Consider the following 19379-nt stretch of genomic DNA (forward strand, 5'->3'; position numbering starts at 1 on the left):
AGCCATGAGGAGAAAGCCAGTAAGCAGCACTTCCTCCATGGCCTCTGCATCAGCTCAGGTTTCAGGTTCCTGCTCTGTGAGTTCCTGTCCTGACTTCTTTCAATGATAGACTACAATGTGGAGCTGTAAGTCAACTAAACCCTTTCCTACCCAAGTTGCTCTCCGGTCATGGTATTTTATCCCAGCAGTAGAAACCCTAAGACACCCATTCAGCATCTCACTGGCCCTGGGTTTAGTTTTGAGCTGAGCTGGCCTTGAACTCACGAAGTACTAGAGGCTGGCTTTGAATTCCTGATTTTTCCATCTCTGCTTCACTAGTCCAGGCAGGAGCCACCATGCTGACCAACAGTGGCTTTATCTGTATATGTCCCCATCTGTCTTATATGCCACAGGCAACGCTCTCTCAGTGAGGAACATACAGTTTTTGTTCTTTTTTTTTTTTTTTTAATATCAGTTTAAAACAGAGTTTCTAAACCTCTAGGGTTTTTAAATTCACTCTGTACCCCAGTTCAAGGTTAGCCTTGAACTTTACTTTGGGGCCTTGGAAGATATTGTGGAATGTGGACTTTTAAGTGTTAAGGTTAGCCTTGAACTCACAACTCTCCAGTCTTAGTCTTCTGTATACCTAGTATAACAGGTACGTACTACTAGGCCTTGTTCATACTTTGCTTCTCTATCCGAATATACTTACTGGCTAGCTGCTGTATATTTATCAATAATGGCACTGAAAAGGAATTGCTCTGACTCTGAAGGCACTTAGAGCCACCCAGGCTACAGATCCAAGTGAATTATTGCAGCTTTCATAAATGTTAGTAAGGAAGACAAAATTTTATGGGGAAAGAGCTGGAGGTGGTCAGTCAAGAGAGTCCTTTTTGGAGTAAGTTAAGTTTAGCTGATAAGATATACAATTAACTGGGTGAGCTGAGGGGTTGTTGTAAGCTCACGAAACACCATTTAAGAGCTCTTGAGACATTTATGCTCGTCTTTCCCATCTGTGCACAGTAAGTGCCTAATAAGTGCTGAGTCAATAAATATACCACGGAAGTTCAGACCTCTATTCCCTGGCATTGGAGATGGTACAGACTTAATTTCTTTTTTCAAAGGAAACAGAATCCCTTAACGGGGGAATGAGAAGGGAGACAGACAGCTCTTGGTGCACATTGCTAAACTGAAACTATGAGTGGGAATGAAAAATTGATTTACATGAATTTTCATCCCTGGAGCAAGTCAATTTATTCTGTACCAGAGAACTTTGAGTATCTGGCTTCAAAGCCAAGCTGTTCTTCCATGTTCTGAGTTTTTGGCCTGCTGTGAAACCAGTGTTTGCTCTCGCCTTCTGCAGCACACGGTCCTGAGGTCATGGAAATTCACAGCTAGATCAAACCAGGGTATGGAAAATTTGAAACCTTCCACTGTGTATTTTACTTTGGGGCCTTGGAAGATATTGTGGAATGTGGACTTTTAAGTGATCTCTTTCAAAGGCAATGCTAAAGAGTGATAACTGGCTTACTTACTGAACACTGTGTGCGCTGCATATCTCATGCTAACTCTCACAAGAGCATACCAAGCTATATAGTAACTTCATATTGCTCACCTTAGGGTTTAGTTCTTCTTTTGTTGGTTTTTGGTTTATTTTGTTTTATCTTGGTTGTTTTTTCTTTGTGTTTTTGTTTTGTTTTGTTTTGTTTTGTTTTTTGACTTTTTGAGACATGATTCCTTATGTAGCACTGACTTGCCTATTCAATATGTAGACCAGGCTGGCCTGAACCTCACAGAGATCTACATGCCTCTGCCTCCCAAGTGCTGGGACTAAAGGCATGGACCACTGTGACTGGTTCAAATGAAATTTTGTCTTCAAGTTTTCATTTTAGAAAGAAATTAAGGGAATATGGTAAGATGAATCAGAGGGTAAAGCCGTTTGTTTCCAAACCTGAAAACATTATGTTAATCCTCAAGACCCACACAGTAGAAGACAAGCATCAATTCCTGCAAGTTGTCCTTTGATCTCTACACTTTTATATCCCCACCCCCACCCCATTCTAGCATGGGCATGTAGTGTTTAGTTGACAAGTAATGAGATTTTGGGCATTCCTTTCTCCACATTAACCCAAACATTTAATGTGCCAGCCTCTCTTGTGGCTACACATGTTGAGGGGCTTCATAATTTTTCACTACTGGATTGAAGTAAAGACTTATTTCTGTCATGCTGACTTTTTATCCTTAATGCTAGGATTGCTAATTTGTTTGTTTGTTTGTTTGTTTTGAGACAGGGCTTCTCTGTGTATCCTTGGCTGTCCTGGAACCCACTTTGTAGGCTAGGTTGGCCTGAAACTCAGAGGTCTACCTACCTCTGCTTCCCAAGTGCTGGGACTAACGGTGCTCACCACGATTACCTAGCATGCTAAGTATTTATTAAATAAGCTTAACACAATACCTTAACAACGTTTCCTGCGGAAATTAAATAAATCCACATTCACTTGTCAGTGCAAAAGGCAATCATTCAGTTGAGACTTTTGGATTACTGTATGTTTGGAATTTTGGGATTTTACCCATAACAATTGTCTAGAAATAGTCTCCAAATCTTCCAAAGAGAAAGCCAAGGGTGTTTGCTCTTGGCTTCCTCACCTCATTATGCATTTTTTCTGTCTGCTTGCCTTAGTTTCTACCTATGTACATCATCATTTTTTGAGAAAGGATCTCACTGTTATCTATCTATCTATCTATCTATCTATCTATCTATCTATCTAATGTTTTTGAGAAAGGATCTCATGTAGACTCAGTTGGTCTAAACTCCCGACTCTGCCACCCAGACCATGAGCTGACACTCTGGGGCTGGTATTTACATCAATAGCCCCCTCTCAGAGTTGTTTCCCTTATCACACCACTGAATTTTTTTTTAAAGAACTTTAAGAAGCATCTTTCCTACCTCACTGGAACATAAGCTCAATTATGCCAAGAATTTTTGTCTCTTTTGTACACACAGCCCTAGCATCATAAATAGTATTTGGCTCATAGAGCTATGAGGAAATTAAAATGAAAAAGATCAAAGTATTTTAAAGTCGGATTTTCTTATCTTACTTCCAAACGTCCACATTAGCTACAGTTCATACAGGATCCATGCACTTGAAAGGGGGAAACACCTTTTTTTGGAGGGGTGGGGGCAGGGTCAAAGTGTCTAGCCCTGGCTGGCTCAGAACTCACTGTGTTGACTAGGCTGGCCTTAGACTTAAAGAGATATGCTAGTGTCTGCCTCAGGAGTGCTGGGGTTAAAGACATGAGCCACTAAGCCAACCTGAATTTCTTAATAAATGACTGGGTATTTGAGAGTGTGTGCCTCCAACTTTTTCGGTTCAACTTCGAAATTAAGGCATCTGGCCTTAATTTATTGCTACACTTTCCCAGGAATTGAAGCATGACCAACCTCCACAGTGGTCCACGTGTGGCCTCAGGGTCACTTATCCCTCTGCCTTCCGAGTGTTCCTGGAGCAGTGGCCCATCAGAGGTCTATGGTCCAGATGTAAGGACCTAGTTCCGGTTTCTTTCCGAGAGATGGGATGGAAAAGAGAACCATACTTTAGAGCTGAGAGAAGCGAGGTGGTGGGTGGAGGTGAGGAGAGGGGCTGATGTGGTGGAGGGGGAAGGGCGAGCCTGGCTGCCCTCTAGGTGGCAGGGGTCCAGCGGCAGGCAGAGCCTCAGGGCGGCCCCTAGCGGAGAGTGGCTTTGGAGGTCAAAAGACCAGGGCAGGCTCCCGCAAGCCCGCCGCCCACCTCCGCCTCTGGCCCTGGGGGCGAGCCTGGGGGCGGGTTTTGTTTACTCCCTACACGCACTGCGGCCCGGCCAATCCGTGGAGAGCGTCGGCGCGCGTCATGCCAGCCGAGGGCCAATCGGCGCTCACCGTGCTGCTCCGCCGCCAAAGCGAGCGCGGGGGAAGCGGCGCCGCCGCGGCCGTGTCGCTGAGGGCGGACGGCGTCGGGCGCGCTGGGCTGTGCGGCCGTCGCTGCCTGGCACGCGGGGCGCGCCTTGACCCTTCCTGCACTGCAGGCTTCCGACGCGCGCGAAGACCGCGGCTGCGCGGCCGGGAGCTTGCTCCGAGCGGACCTGGCTCTGCCTGAGGAGCGGCGGCTCGCGAAGAAGCGTCTCCCCGGGAGTGGGCCGAGGGCTGTGTGGACCGGCGGCGGCCCCTCTGCACCAAGCTGCGGTAAGGTCCCGGAAAGGGCGCGGGCCTGCGCGCCAGGGGCCTTTGGACCGGGCGTGGCCCCCCGCCGGCCGGCTCTCCCCTGCCCTGTCCCGGGAGTCTCAGCTTGTCCTCAGGATTTCTCTGCAGCGGGGCCAAGCAACCCTGGAATACCTGATGAGGCTCCGGAGCCCGCGGGCTCGCCATCACCCGGGATCAGGAAGGGCAAGGGCTGACTTGGGCTTCTCACTCAGATCTTCTGACTTTCCCTCCTCCCTTCGTGATCCACCATCCTCCAGTCTGTTTCTGCGGGGTGCTTTTGCAGAGTTCCAAAGCTCTCCCTACCTGGAAGACCCCCAGGTTCCCCCAAGAGAACTTTTCCTTTCAAGTAGAGGTTACTTTCTCGGCCCAAGTTCTGGGAGGAATTCTGCACAAGGCCCTGGTTGCTGTGCACAGAGCAGCGGGAAAGTGACTGTGGGCTCCGCCGAGAGGTGGCACAGTGAAGTGCGTGGACACTCACTCGCCCGTGTTCCGGTGCTTTGTGTGGGCTCAGTTTGTTCATCTGTGAGCCACATCTGCCTATGCGAGGACGGGGAGGGTGTTGGGAGAGAGAAAAGGGCTAATCTCCGGAATGCACTTGAAACAAAGCTCACTTCTACTAAATGCATAACGTAACCCTGGATGCTGGAGGAGACTCTGGACCCCATGTTGTTTCACCTTTTCGGCTGAAATCGTTACCAGGCTTGTAGCCTGGCCTAGCAAAATGTTTACTTTGCATTCTTTTTCCATAGCATTCGTTGAAAGTACCTTTGAGCCTTTGGCGACTTCTGTCTTTCCTCCTTTCATCTCAAGGGGCTCCAACCCCTTATCCTGCCTCCTCTAGGCCAGCAGTTCTCAACCTTCCTAATGCTGTGACCTGACCCCAACCATAAAAGCATTTTGTTGCTACTTCATAACTGTAATTTTGCTACTGTTATGAATTGCAATGTAAATATTTAGGTTTTCCGATGGTCTTAGGCAAGAACGACTCCCTTTAGAAAGGGGTCATGACCCACAGGTTAGAAAACACCCCTCTACAGAGCCAGCTGCTGTGTTTCATTTGACTTAGAATTTTTCTGGGTCATTTGTTTTCTGTTCTCCTAATGGTTTGAAGTCATCGTAACTAGGCAGTATGGTTTAAGTCATTAGCCTCTTTTCCACTGTGGCAGAATTCAAAGTTGAGTATAAAATGTTTGTTTTGCATCTTGCCTCTTCCAGTCACTGATTATCTTACGATTTACTAAGGCTTTACCACTATCCCATTGCTGGAATTCATGTAAGTGTCCATTCTCAAATTGCATCAGGAGATAAAGGCGCCGGCCAGACCCCAGGTTCTGTCACGCTTGTGTACTGGCTCTGGGCAGAGTTAGTTTTAGAACATCTTGTGCCTTGGAACTAGTTTAGTGTTATGGCAGATATGGTGTCAGTAGCCAGTGCTGGCATGTGGTTGCAGAGTCAGGAATGCAGCACTTAACATTTGTTAAGAAAGTCCCGAGACTTAGTAAACCCTTCTGTTGCCTTAATTCCAGGCATAGTAAAGTAGTTTTAGTTATTCATATTACTATTTTGTGGCCGTAATTCCCTTCCCTCGCCCCTTGCGAATATGTAGTCCTTGCCGTGTGCAGGTTTTACCCTTGCAGCCAAAATTCTTAACTGACCTCCAGTACGGTTTGAGGGCTGGGGCATCAATAGCGCAGTGGTAGGGTAATTACCTAAACCTAGATTGACGCCCAGCCCCGGAAATATAAAACAGCAGTAACAAGACCTCACTTTGAAATAGGCTGTGCACTCCTTTCTTCATCTTTTAGGTTTACTTTGGTATGTGTCATGATGGCCCTCAGAAGAAACTAGATTGGGGGTTGTAAGGGTTTTAAAGATGATTAACTATAAATTGGGGCTGGCGAGATGGTTCGGTGGGTAAAGGTGCTTGTCTCCAAGTCTGCTGACCTTATCTCTGTCTGTCTCAGGGATCCACAGTGTGGATGGACAGAGCTCATCCTGAACGTTATCCTCTGACTGTTCCACACCTGTGCCCTCCTCCAAACAAACAACCCCCTACACCTCCCCCCAAAACTAAATGTACTTGCTTTTTAATACCTTTCTATCTTAACCTGTGATAACAGGACTTTAAGGATTTCTGAAGGCTAATGAACCCTTAGAAATGGTTTGCAAGATAACTTTTATTTTTATACTTTTAAAAGATTTGTTTGTTTGTTTATTTATTTATTTATTTATTTTTATGTATATTAGAACACTATAGCTGTACAGATGGTTGTGAGCCTTCATGTAGTTGTTGGGAATTGAATTTTTGGACCTCTGCTCACTCTGGTCAACCCTGCTCACTCTGGTCGGCCCCACTTGTTCAGTCCTTGCTCACTCTGGCCCAAAGATTTATTTATTACTATAGATAAGTACACTGTAGCTGTCTTCAGATACACTAGAGAGGGTGGCAGATCTCATTATGAGTGGTTTTGAGCCACCATGTAATGCTAGGATTTGAACTCAGGACCTTCGGAAGAGCAGTCAGTGTTCTTACCTGCTGAGCCATCTCTCCAGCCCCCTATTTTTACATTTTTTTTTTGAGTTCACTGTCATAGTTTCTAAGACAAAACTATTTGAACAACTAACTTGAATAACTAACTTTTTGTGTCTGTTTTGAGACAGGTTCTTGCCATATATTGCATTTAAACTTACTATGTAGCCCAGGTTATCCTCAAATTTGCAGCAATTCTAATGCTTTAGCCCTATGCTTACCCCCCAGTTGCTAGGGTTGCAGGCATACATCACCACATGAAAGATTTTTATTTTATGTTATTTCTTTTTTTTAAAGATATATTTATTTATTTTACGTATATGCGTATACTGCATCTGTCTTCAGACACACCAGAAGAGGGCATCAGATCTCATTGCAGATGGTTGTGAGCCACCATGTGGTTGCTGGGAATTGAACTCAGGACCTCTGGAAGAGCAGTCAGTGTTCTTAACCGCTGAGCCGTCTCTCCAACCCAAGTTATTTCTTTTTACTGAACTGGAAATTGTATCTCACAGTATGCTCATTTCAGATAATTCAAGATGTTTACAATCCATTGTTTCTCCTCTTCCTTTTCCTTTCTCTTCTGTGGGTTTTGCTGGATAGCTCAGGCTGGCCTTTTACCCAGTAGGTAGCTCAGGCTACCCTTGAGCTTACAGAAATCTTGCTTGGATTGCATGTGTGCACTCGACACCTGGCAGGTCTCTTCTTCTTTAGACAAAATAATATCCCGGATCCTCCAAGCAGGGTCTCATTATATAGCTCTGGCTGTCCTGGAACTCACTATGTAGACCAGGCTGGCCTCAAACTCACGGAGCTCTGCCTGCTCTGCCTACCGAGTGCTAGAATTTAAGGCATGCGCTACAGTACATGGCTGACAAAATATTTTTCATCATTAAACTTTTCTAAAGGATTTTTTTTTCTGTCATTGTTTTCTTCTGAACCTCTTCACAGGACCAATGACTTCGTTTTGGGTTTTACTGTTCTCTCTGTTTAGTGTGAATGTGCGTGAGCAGATGCCATCATCTGTGAGCGTGTGCACATATGGAGCCTAGGGGGCAGCCCCTTGCTCAGGGCTCTCCACTCTGGCTACTTGAAGTAGCCTCTTACAGAACCATGAGCTCACTGGTGGGCTGCAGCGGCTGGCTTGCCAGGCATGCACCTCCTTCTCTCTCCCCTGTTCTCTTTCTCCAGGCTTACAGATGTGAGCCTCTAGTCCCAGCTTTCCATTTAAAATAGTAGAATTGCTTTTTTGGCAGTCACATCCTGCTAATTCATAATCATAAATTAAACTCTTGTTCGTTTGGTACAGGGCCTCATACTGTAGCAGAGGCTGACCTAGGACTTACTGTGTGGCTGATCTAAACTTGTGCTAGTCCTCTTGCCCTAGCCTTATGAGTTCTGACATTACAGGTTTAAGTGCCTGAGGCAGAAGTTAAAATTTTTATTTCTTATTAATTAAGAAGATAAATCCTGGATATGGTTTTTTTTTTGTTTTTTGTTTTTTTTTTTTTTTTTAAATCCTGGGTGTACAACAAACCTCAGTTTCTTTGTCTGAAAAATGGGATTAATGTTAGTTATCTCATAGGATTTTAAGTTCTATTTTAAGGAATAGAAGAGGGCTTTTAAAAGACAGCTGTAAACACTCAAGTATGGGCCAGCACTTCTCAATAGAGAACCAACTAAATAGGGTCTTGCTATTTTCTTTAAACTCAACTTTTTTTTTTTTTTTTTTTTTTTTTTGGCTGAAATTCCATGCACAGTCCGCCATGGCTGGTCCTGCCAGTTCTCTTTTTAAACTTAATGACGTTTCTTTATAAGTGTATCCATGTGTGAATGTACCTGTGTGTGGGCACCTACAGTGATCAGAAGAGGGCATCAGATCTTCAGCACTGTAGTTACAGGCAGTTGTGAGCCTACAGGGCACAGGGAACTGAACTGTGTCTAGTCCTCTGCAAAAACAGAAGCCACTGCTGAAAGATGGAGAGAAGCCATCTCTTCCTCTCAGGAATTTATACTTAGATGTATATTGTTAAGCAGGCTTAAAAAAATTTAAATGTATACATTGTGTGCATACATATGTACATATATATGTACATATATACATGTGTACATACATATCCCCCAGAAAGAGTTTCTCTGTGTAGCTTTGTCAAGGCCAGGCTGGCCTCAAAATCACAGAGCTCCGCCTGCCTCTGCCTCCTGAATGTTGGGGTCAAAGGCGTGTGCCACCCCCCACCCCCATCATATACATTAATTTTTAAGGCTTACTTGAATTTTTGAAAATTATGTGTATGTGAGTGTGTCTTTGTTTGTGTGTCTCCGTTTGCGTGCAGCTGTCAGAGAAAGCCAGAGGCGTCAGACCTCTGAAGCTGGAAGTACAGGCCGTTGTGAGCAGCCCTTTGGGGATTGAACTTGGGTCCTCTGCAAGACTAGTAAATCATTGAACGATTTCTCAATCCCAAGCAGATTTCTTTGTAACAAAGATATTTAAGCTTCATTTTTCTCTTGCTACATTATAGGTTTGACTTATTAGAAATTAAGTTGGTGAAAGCCAAAAATAAAGAGGAATATTATGAAATGACATAAAGCCTAAAAACTGTGGGAGAAGCGCTGACAGGATAGTTCAGGCAAAGGCTTTTGCCACGTGAGCCTGATGGTAGGCGTTCAACCCCCAGATCCCACGTGAAAGTAAAAGAAGAACTTACTCTACATGGGTGCTGCAGCATGCGTGCACCCCCCAAGACAGCTTGTATAAACGTCAAAGCTATTGAAAGAAAAGAAAAATTAAGTATATTTCAGAGGGACAATAAAAATACAATAGCAATCATAATGGCCATTTCTGTTACTAGTGATAATACTTCATAAAAATGCTGTGGCTAATGTTGCTGTTATCCACAGGGATATCGGTATGTGTGGTAAGTTAAATATGTAACCATGAAAATGGTTTGTTTTAAAAACTAGAGGTTATATATGTTTCTATTGTAAAAACAGAAATTTTTTTTCTCTTTCCACTTTATTCTAGGTTTCTGTTAAAATAAGCATTCTGACAAACTGCTGAAGAGAGAGCCCTGATAGACTAGGTATGTATGTGTATGTGTTTTATATCTATATCTACATATTTATGTAAATACACATACATGCATATAAGCATATGCATATACAATAAAACCACTGTACAGAGAAGAATTTGAAACTTGTTTTCCCATCATCCAGGACATTGAAGTATGAGTCATGTCAGCCCGGGCCACATAGGAATTTTGAGGTTAAAAGTTAGACTGGGTGACATGGTAAGACCTTATTTTTAAATACAAATATACATACATACATACATACATACATACTTACATACTTACATACAAAGAATGAATATTGTTCTTGGGTGAAGACCTTTTCTGAGTGTTTCGGTCTGTGTGTGTTCATGTGGACGTGCCCATGCAGGCACGGCACATGAATGTAGAAGCCAGAGGTGAGTGTCGTGTCTTCCTCAGTCATTTTTCAGTTTGTTTTTTGAGTCAGTCTCTCACTGAACCGGGAGCTCACTGACTTGACTTACTGTTCACCAAGCCCCGAGGCTGCCTTCCTGGTGCTGGGAGTGTGTGCGCCTGGCCCTTCCCTGTGGGTCTGAGGATCTGAATGCAGACCCCCATGTTTACATGGTAAGCACTTTACTGGCTGAGCTGTCTCACAGCTTTCAGTTTTTATTTCTATTACAGAAGGACAGAGGAATTTTTGGTGTGAATCTAGTCAGTAGATTCTTACAGCAGTAGGTATACATAGTAATGGTTCCTCCCTGACCGATTTCTGTTATATTGGTAGCCACTTGGATGAATTCATAATTAATCTGTATCTGTTTTGAATAACCAACCTATTTTTAGTGAAGTGCTTATGTGTAAAATCTGAAACCTTTTTTCTCCCTCCCTCCCTTCCTCCCTCCCTCCCTCCCTCCCTCCCTTTCTTCCTTCCTTCCTCCCTTTCTTCCTTCCTCCCTCCCTCCCTTCCTTCCTTCCTTCCTTCCTTCCTTCCTCCCTTTCTTCCTTCCTCCCTCCCTCCCTTCCTTCCTTCTTTCCTTCCTTCCTCCCTCCCTCCCTCCCTCACTTCCTTCCTTCCTCCTTTTCTTCCTTTCTCCCTTCCTCCCTTTTTCCCTCCCTTCCTTCCTTCCCTCCCTTCCCCCTCCCCCTCCTTCCCTCCTTCTTTCTCTTTTTCCTTTTTCCTCTATCTATCTTTCTTTCTTTCTTTCTTTCTTTCTTTCTTTCTTTCTTTCTTTCTTCCTCCCCTCCCCTCCCCTCTCCTCCCCTCCCCTCTCCTCCCCTCCCCTCCCCTCCCCTCCCCTCCCTCTTTCTTTTTTTCTGAGACAGGGTCTCATTATATAGCCTCAGCTGGCCTGGAACTTCCTATGTAGAACAGGCTGCCTCGAACTCACGGAGATCTGCCCACCTCATCCTCCTGAGTGCTAGGATTGTAGAGTAAATCACCGTGCTCAGTTCTAGTTTGTACGTTGCAATACCTACTGTCTCAGTTACTTTCTCTCTTTTTTTTATTGTTGTGATGAAATACCTGACAAAAGCAATTTAAGGAAGAAAAGGTTTGTTTTATGTTTAAGAAGATTTATTTTATTCTTTCTTCTGTCTATTATGTGCTTGTGTTTCTGCCATGTGATTGTGGATACCTGCAGAGGCCAGAAAGGAATGTCAGCTCTCCTGGAGCTGGAGTTATGGAAGTTATGAGCCACTTGATGTGGGTGCTAGGTGCTTACTGGAAGACTAGCAATCCTCTTAACCACTGAGACATTCTTGCAGCTCAGGGAGGGTTTATTCTGGCTTACTATTTGATCAGCAGTCTGTTATGGAGGAAAAGTCACTGCAGCAATAACTTGAAGCAGCTGGCCATGTCACAGCTGCCGTCAGGAAGTAGAGAGCTCGCTTTCTACCTTTTACGCAGCCTGGACCCCATCCCAGTGATGGTGCTGCTCACAGTTAGGATGGGCCTTCCTACCCCAGTTACCTTATCCAGAGAGGTCTTCAGAGACCTAGCCAGTGCCTTGTTTCTTTGGTATTCTAGGTCCTGTCAGTTCAGCACAGTCTTCACAGATGGTGAATCTTACTGGCGTTGGACAGCTCTCCAGTTAGGCACTCAGTCTTGTCTACTCTTATTCTCAGCTCTTGATTATCTTGTGTACATTTCTGTAGTTCTTTAAAAACACAGGAGATCTGGTGTCCAAAATGAGGAGAGTAGTAAGCCAAGTTTACTCTCAGGACTCTGCTGGGCCTAGTGGCCTTGATTCACCTTTTTGACTTGTTATGTTAGTATTGGATTACCTTAAATTGAATGAATTTTAAATCTTCCTAATATCTTTGCTCCTAGAGGTAAAACCATCTTAAAAATACTTGAAGTGGAGGCTGGAGAAGCACTTCGGTGGCTAAGAGCACTTGCTGCTTTTGTAGAGGGCCTGGGCCTGGGTTCAGTTCTCAGTACCAGCATGGTCGCTCACAACTGCCTGCAACTCTGGTCCCAGGGGACTTGACATCCTCTTCTAGCCTCCAAAGCAAAAGGCAACCACATGGTGTACATACGTACATATAAATGTACATACATCTATGCTGGCAAACACTCGAACGCGTAAATAACTCCTTTTTTTTTTAAGATTTATTTATTTTATGTATGTGAATACAGGCATCGGATTCCATTACAGATGGCTGTGAGCTACCCATGTGGTTTCTGGGAATTGAACTCAGGACCTCTGGAGGAGCAGTCAGTGCTCTTAACCCCTGAACCATCTTTCTAGCCCAGTAAATAACTCTTAAAAAGTGGTTAAGAGCACGTGTGCTCTTTCAGAAGACCAGGGTTCAAGTCTCAGCATCAATACAGTGGCTAACAACTTTAGTTAGGGGATTGGATGCCCTCTTCTGGCTCCACTTTTATTCTACACACACAGGCAAAACTCGAGTATACTTAAAAATAAGTAAATTATTTTAAATTAAAATACTTTGAGGCTAAAGAGATGGCTCAGTGGTTAAGAGCACTGACTGCTCTTTCAGAGGTCCTGAGTTCAATTCCCAGCAACCACATGGTGGCTCACAATCATCTGTAATGGGATCCAATGTCCTCTTCTGGTGTGTTTGAAGACAGCTACAGTGTACTTATATACAAAAAATAAATACATTCTTTTTTAAAAATTAAACTAATTGGGGGAAATATGATATATTTTAAAAATTCTACATTTAATAATTACACCAGTTGATGAATTTTCACTAACTGTAACTACCTGTCCAGACCAGAAGCAGTAATTACCAGCACCCTTGTAGCACCTCTGTCTCGTCCTGAGCCCTTTCTTCTCAGGGAGACTATATTGACTTAGGGACTGGTTAGATCTGTATCCTTCCCGCTTTTTAAATGTCTTTGTTGGTAGTAACCCTGATCCCTCTCTTCCTCCCTTTCTTCTCTCCTTCTCCCTTCTTTTCCCTCTTTCTTTCCCCTCTCTCTCCCTCCTTCCCACTTCTACGGTACTAGGAATAGCAGAGCTTTGCACATGCTAGAATATGCTATATCTTTATGTATATATAAGGATTCATCATTTTATTTTTATTTCTATGTGTGTGTGTGCTGTGTGCTGTGTGTGTGCAGTTACCCTCAAGAAGCCAGAAGAGGGTGTTGGATCTCTTGGAATTGAAGTTACAGGCAGTTCCAGGATACTTGATATAAGTCCTAGGAATCAAATGTGGGTCCTTTGGAAGAACAGGAAGCTCTCAACCCCTGAGCCATCTCTCCAGCCCCAATAATTTCTGTTGGAGACAAGATTTCAAGCTGGCCTTGAATTGACTGTAGAGCTGAGGAGGACCTTGAACTTCTGTTCCTTCTTCCGTCCCCTCCTGAGTACTGGGATTATAGACTAGAGCCACTGTCCCTGCTTTGTGTTTGTGTTCTGCTGGAGATGGCAGTTATAGCTTTATTCATCCTAGGCAAGTATTCCACTAACTGAGCCCTAGCCAAGCCCTAATGTTTCACTTTGAACTAATTTTAGGTCATAGAAAGTAGAAAAGAAAGTTATGAAGGTAATGTAAAATATTTGTGTTGGTCATTATTCCACTTCCACTAGTGTTAACACATTTTTTTGTATATGTTGTGCATGTGTGTTTTCATGTGTATGTATGCAGCAAGCCCCAGGCATCCACCTGTTGCGTCACCCCCTCTCCCTGCCAGTGCTACAGTTACAGACGTGTGTTTCTGTACGTGGGTGCTAGGGATCCTAAGTCAGATCTTCATGCTTTGTGATGACTAGAATCTCACCAGCCTCAATAGTAACAGCTTTACATAACTGTTGTAGAGTCATGAGCTACATAATGTTTCAGTTAGCAGCTGACTACATACATGACAGTGGTTCTATAAGGATATTATGGTGATTAAAAAATTCCTATCACTTAGTGATGTAGTCCATTGTAGGTTAGCACTTTATTCATATATTGGTAGAGATGCTAGTCAGAATATAATGCATATAGCTGTGTATAATACATAATAGCTTGATAGTGACAATGAATCATGATACCGGTCTGTTTGATGCATTATGCGTTTTCATCTTCATTTTAGAGTATCTTTATTCTACTTATTGAGAAAACATATACTGTAAAACTATACTATAACGCCTTGTTATGCTGTCCCCAGCCTCAGATTTTGTGTTGATCATGAATGTTAATTGCTTCACGTGTGCACATTCATACACTTGCAAATAGTGTGTAGTTTGAACCATCTAGGTTTGATTAGCTCTGTGATGATGTTTCAAACAGAGACCTAACAATACAGTTCTCAGAATACTCTTTGTTTAACTATATATGACTTTGTAACTACCAAGAGTGTAATGGTTAATTTTTTTTATTTAAAAAATTTTAATTTTAAAAAATTTTGTGGAGCTGGTGAGATGGCTCAGCGGTTAAGAGTGCTGACTGCTCAGGTTAAGGTCCTGAGTTCAAATCCCAGCAACCACATGGTGGCTCACAACCATCCGTAATGAAATCTGATGCCATCTTCTGAAGTGTCTGAAGACAGCTACAGTGTACTTACATATAATAAATAAATAAATAAATAAATAAATAAATAAATATATTTTTTTAAAAATTGTGTTTTAGTGTCTGGTGCAGGTGCCAGTGGAGGCCAGAAGGTAAACTGGAGTTATAGGCAGTTGTGAATGGCTGATGTGGGTGTTGGGAATTGAACTGAGGTCTTCTGGAAGAGCAGCTCTCAATCACTGAGCTGTCTCTTGAGTTTGTGATGGTTAATTGTGATCACCAACTCCTTCAGATTAAGAAGTGCCTAGGGGGAGCTGGAGTAATGGCTCAGAGGTTGAGTGTTCATGTTTTACTAGAGGACCAGAGTTAAGTCCCCAGCACCCTCACCAGGCAGTTCTCAAGAGCCTGTAACTCCAGAAGCTCCAAGGGCTCCAGTACCCCACCTCTGTTCTCTGTGGGCACCTGCACATGAAGACACACACACTGAACCAGAGCTGTTCAACAGACTGCAGCAGGAGGCACAAGAGAGTGCCAGGAGTAGCTCTCTTCCCCTCTTGCTTTATCTCTAAAACTAGTAACCGCCCACAGAACTGGTGAATGTTTACATAGCCTTGTCTCTTTTTACTTTTGTGGTCCCCTCTCTTGAATTAGCTTTGAATTTTTAGTATTTTCTGTTCTGGAAGCACATATTGTAGAAGGGCGGCGCCTGCAATCTAGGCTGGCCTTGAGCTTAATAAATAGTTGAGGATGGCCTTGTCCTGCTCTGTCTTCTGGGTTCTGGAATTGCCTGTGTTTGTCACCGTACCTGCTATTGGAAGGGTTGAATGAATGTCTGTTGAAAGTCAACTTTTTTTTTTTTTTTTTTGACAGACTTCAATGTCATTCAGGCACTTTATAGCTGAGAATAGCCTTGAACTCTTGATCCTACTGCCCATATTCCAAATTCTGGGATCACAGCTGTACGCCACCACACTTGACGTTGAAACTCAACTTTTGAAAATGTCTTTATTTCCCTAAGTTAAAAAATAGACTTAAAAAAAAATTTCTGTATACGGATATGTGTTTGTATGCCCTGTGTGTAAAAGTGTCTGAGGAGGGCAGAAATGGGCATCAGATCTCCTGGAGCTGGAGTTACAGGCTATTGTGAGCTATAATGTGGGTGCTAGGAATCAAACCCAGGTCCTCTGCAAGAGCAGCAAGTGATCTTAATACTGAGCATCTCTCGAGTTCCCCACTGGCATTTTGAAAACCAATTTGCTATTATGGTTTGATACAAATCCTCCTGAGTACCTTGAGGGAGTTACTTTGTTTCTCCTGTTGTTGAGAGATCTTGTGTAGTGTGTCATTCCTTTGTAGATAATCTGTTTTTCTCTCTGCCTGCTTTTTGGTCCAAGGTTCACCCCCTGCCCAATCCCAGGGACCAAACCCAGGGCTTTTCCCATGCTATTCTAGGCAGTCACTTTGCTGTTAAGATATGAACCTAGTCCTCCACTTTTTAAAAAATAAACTACATGTAACATTAATTTACTATCTTAACCGTTTTTAAGAACACAGTTGAACCAGCTGGTGGTGGCACATGCCTTTAATCCCAGCACTTGGGAGGCAGAGGCAGACAGATTTCTGAGTTGGAGGGCAGCCTGGTCTACAGAGTGAGTTCCAGGACAGCCAGGGCTACACAGAGAAACCCCGTCTCAAAACAAACAAACAAACAAACAAACAAACAAACCCCCAGTTTGTGTTTTCCAGTTTGTTCATTCTGTTGTAAAGTCACCAACCACAGACCTTCTCTAGTAGGTCTTTTATCTCCCAGCACTGAAGCTCTGTATCAGTTAAATAATAGCTCCCCATTTTATTTTCCCCAAGGCCTAACAGTACCATTTTATTTTATGAAGTCAGCTTCTCTAGTTACCTCATTAAGTCATAAAATGCCTGGGTGTTTTCACTTGTGTTAATGTCCTTAGGCTTCATTAATGTTACAGCATATGTGAGAATTTCACTCTTTTTAAAGCTCTTTTTAATGTATTACGTTTATATGTTCCATTGTGATTATAAATTCATCTTTCAGTAGATACTTAGTTTTTTTTTTCTACATCTTAACTATTGTGATTAATGCTACTTTGGACATGAGTGTTCAAATACATGTTGAAGCAGGACATGGATACATATATGTTCATGTATGCACAAGCTTTGATCATTCTTTTGGGTGTGAGTTGGTATCTCATTGTGGTTTTAGTTTGTATTTTCTTTTTCTTTTCTTTTCTTTTTTTTTTTTTAGAATTAATTTTTTTATTAGGTATTTTCCTCATTTACATTTCCAATGCTATCCAAAAAGTCCCCAATACACTCCCCCCCCCACCCACTCCCACTTTTTGGCCCTGGCGTTCCCCTGTACTGGGGCATATAAAGTTTGCAAGTCCAATGGGCCTCTCTTTCCAGTGATGGCCGACTAGGCCATCTTTTGATACATATGCAGCTAGAGTCAAGAGCTCTGGGGTACTGGTTAGTTCATAGTGTTGTTCCACCTATAGGGTTGCAGATCCCTTTAGCTCCTTGGGTACTTTCTCTAGCTCCTCCATTGGGGGCCCTGTGATCCATCCAATAGCTGACTGTGAGCATCCACTTCTGTGTTTGCTAGGCCCTGGCATTGTCTCACAAGAGACAGCTATATCTGGGTCCTTTCAGCAAAATCTTGCTAGTGTATGCAATGGTGTCAGCATTTGGAAGCTGATTATGGGATGGATCCCTGGATATGGCAGTCTTTAGATGGTCCATCCTTTCGTCACAGCTCCAAACTTTATCTCTGTAACTCTTTCCATGGGTGTTTTGTTCCCAATTCTAAGAAGGGGCACAGTGTCCACACTTTGGTCTTCGTTCTTCTTGAGTTTCATGCATTTAACAAATTGTATCTTATATCTTGGGTATCCTAAGTTTCTGGGCTAATATCCACTTATCAGTGAGTACATATTGTGTGAGTTCCTTTGTGATTGTGTTACCTCACTCAGGATGATGCCCTCCAGGTCTATCCATTTGCCTAGGAATTTCATAAATTCATTCCTTTTAATAGCTGAGTAGTACTCCATTGTGTAAGTGTACCACATTTTATGTATGCATTCCTCTGTTGAGGGGCATCTGGGTTCTTTCCAGCTTCTGGCTATTATAAATAAGGCTGCTATGATGAACATAGTGGAGCATGTGTCCTTCTTACCGGTTGGAACATCTTCTGGATATATGCCTAGGAGAGGTATTGCTGGATCCTCTGGTAGTATTATGTCCAATTTTCTGAGGAACCGCCAAACTGATTTCCAGAGTGGTTGTACAAGCTTACAATCCCACCAACAATGAAGGAGTGTTCCTCTTTCTCCACATCCTCGCCAGCATCTGCTGTCACCTGAATTTTTTATCTTAGCCATTCTGACTGGTGTGAGGTGGAATCTCAGGGTTGTTTTGATTTGCATTTCCCTGATGATTAAGGATGTTGAACATTTTTTCAGGTGCTTCTCTGCCATTCGGTATTCCTCAGGTGAGAATTCTTTGTTCAGTTCTGAGCCCCATTTTTTAATGGGGTTATTTGATTTTTCTGGGGTCCACCTTTTTGAGTTCTTTATATATATTGGATATTAGTCCCCTATCTGATTTAGGATAGGTAAAGATCCTTTCCCAATCTGTTGGTGGTCTTTTTGTCTTATTGACGGTGTCTTTTGCCTTGCAGAAGCTTTGCAACTTTATGAGGTCCCATTTATTGATTCTCGGATCTTACAGCAAAAGCCATTGCTGTTTTATTCAGGAATTTTTCCCCTGTACCCATATCTTCGAGGCTTTTCCCTACTTTCTCCTCTATAAGTTTCAGTGTCTCTGGTTTTATGTGGAGTTCCTTAATCCACTTAGATTTTACCTTAGTACAAGGAGTAGTTTGTATTTTCTTAATGATTAGTGGTAGTGAGCATTTTTTTTCATGTTCTTATTGGGCCTTTATATATATTGTATATTTTTTTGTCTGAGTCCTTTGTGTTTACCGTCCTCCCATTAGGTGGATTTGGCTGTGTTGCCCAGGCTGGATCCTGACTTAGAGGCTCAAGTGGTCTCAGCTTCCTATCAGTAGCTGAGACCACAGGTATTCTTGCCCATTTTAAAATTGGGCTTTCTTATTGGAGTATAGTTTTAAGAATCTTTTATATATTCTGAAGAGTAATCCTTTGTCGTGTGTGTGTGTGTGTGTGTGTGTGTGTGTGTGTGTGTGTGTGTGTTCATGCCTGTATGTGTGTATGTACATGCTTGTGGAGGCTGGAAGTTGACATTCGATGTCTTTTTCACTTTTGTTTAACCTTAGTTTTTGAGACGAGGTCTCTCACTTACCCTGGAACAACCGTTTGTCTAGGCTGGCTGGGCAGCAAGCATCAGGGACCCAGTGGTCTCTGTTCATCACACTGTGCCGCTCACTCACTTCAGGTAAAGGACTGACCCAGCGCTTGCTGGCCCCTGTCAGCATGGTTTGTGTTCTGTTTTGTTTAAACATATTCTTTTTTAAAAAATATTTATTTTTTTAATGTATGTGAGTACACTGTAGCTGTGTTCAGACACCCCAGAAGAGGGCATCAGATCTCATTACAGATGGTAGTGAGCCACCATGTGGTTGCTG

At 43.1% G+C, this 19379-nt stretch overlaps 1 protein-coding gene across 28 annotated transcripts in view; it reads left to right on the forward strand.

The window, feature by feature from the left end:
- The first annotated feature begins 3883 nt into the window (after positions 1-3883).
- Tfdp2 (transcription factor Dp 2) overlaps positions 3884-19379 on the forward strand; it is a 127401-nt gene continuing 111905 nt past the window's right edge. For 10 of the 28 annotated variants that reach the window (XM_030244189.1, XM_017313266.2, XM_030244201.1 and 7 more), the window contains exons 1-2: positions 4110-4198; positions 9769-9826. The gene's annotated coding sequence lies outside the window, so the exon portion shown is untranslated. Of the gene's footprint in view, positions 4199-9768; positions 9827-19379 lie in introns of all 28 variants that reach the window. The other 18 variants (XM_006510961.4, NM_001184706.1, NM_001184708.1 and 15 more) reach the window with 13 other exon arrangements.

This window comes from Mus musculus, chromosome 9 (assembly GCF_000001635.26).
Source record: "Mus musculus strain C57BL/6J chromosome 9, GRCm38.p6 C57BL/6J".
Taxonomy (NCBI): domain Eukaryota; kingdom Metazoa; phylum Chordata; class Mammalia; order Rodentia; family Muridae; genus Mus; species Mus musculus.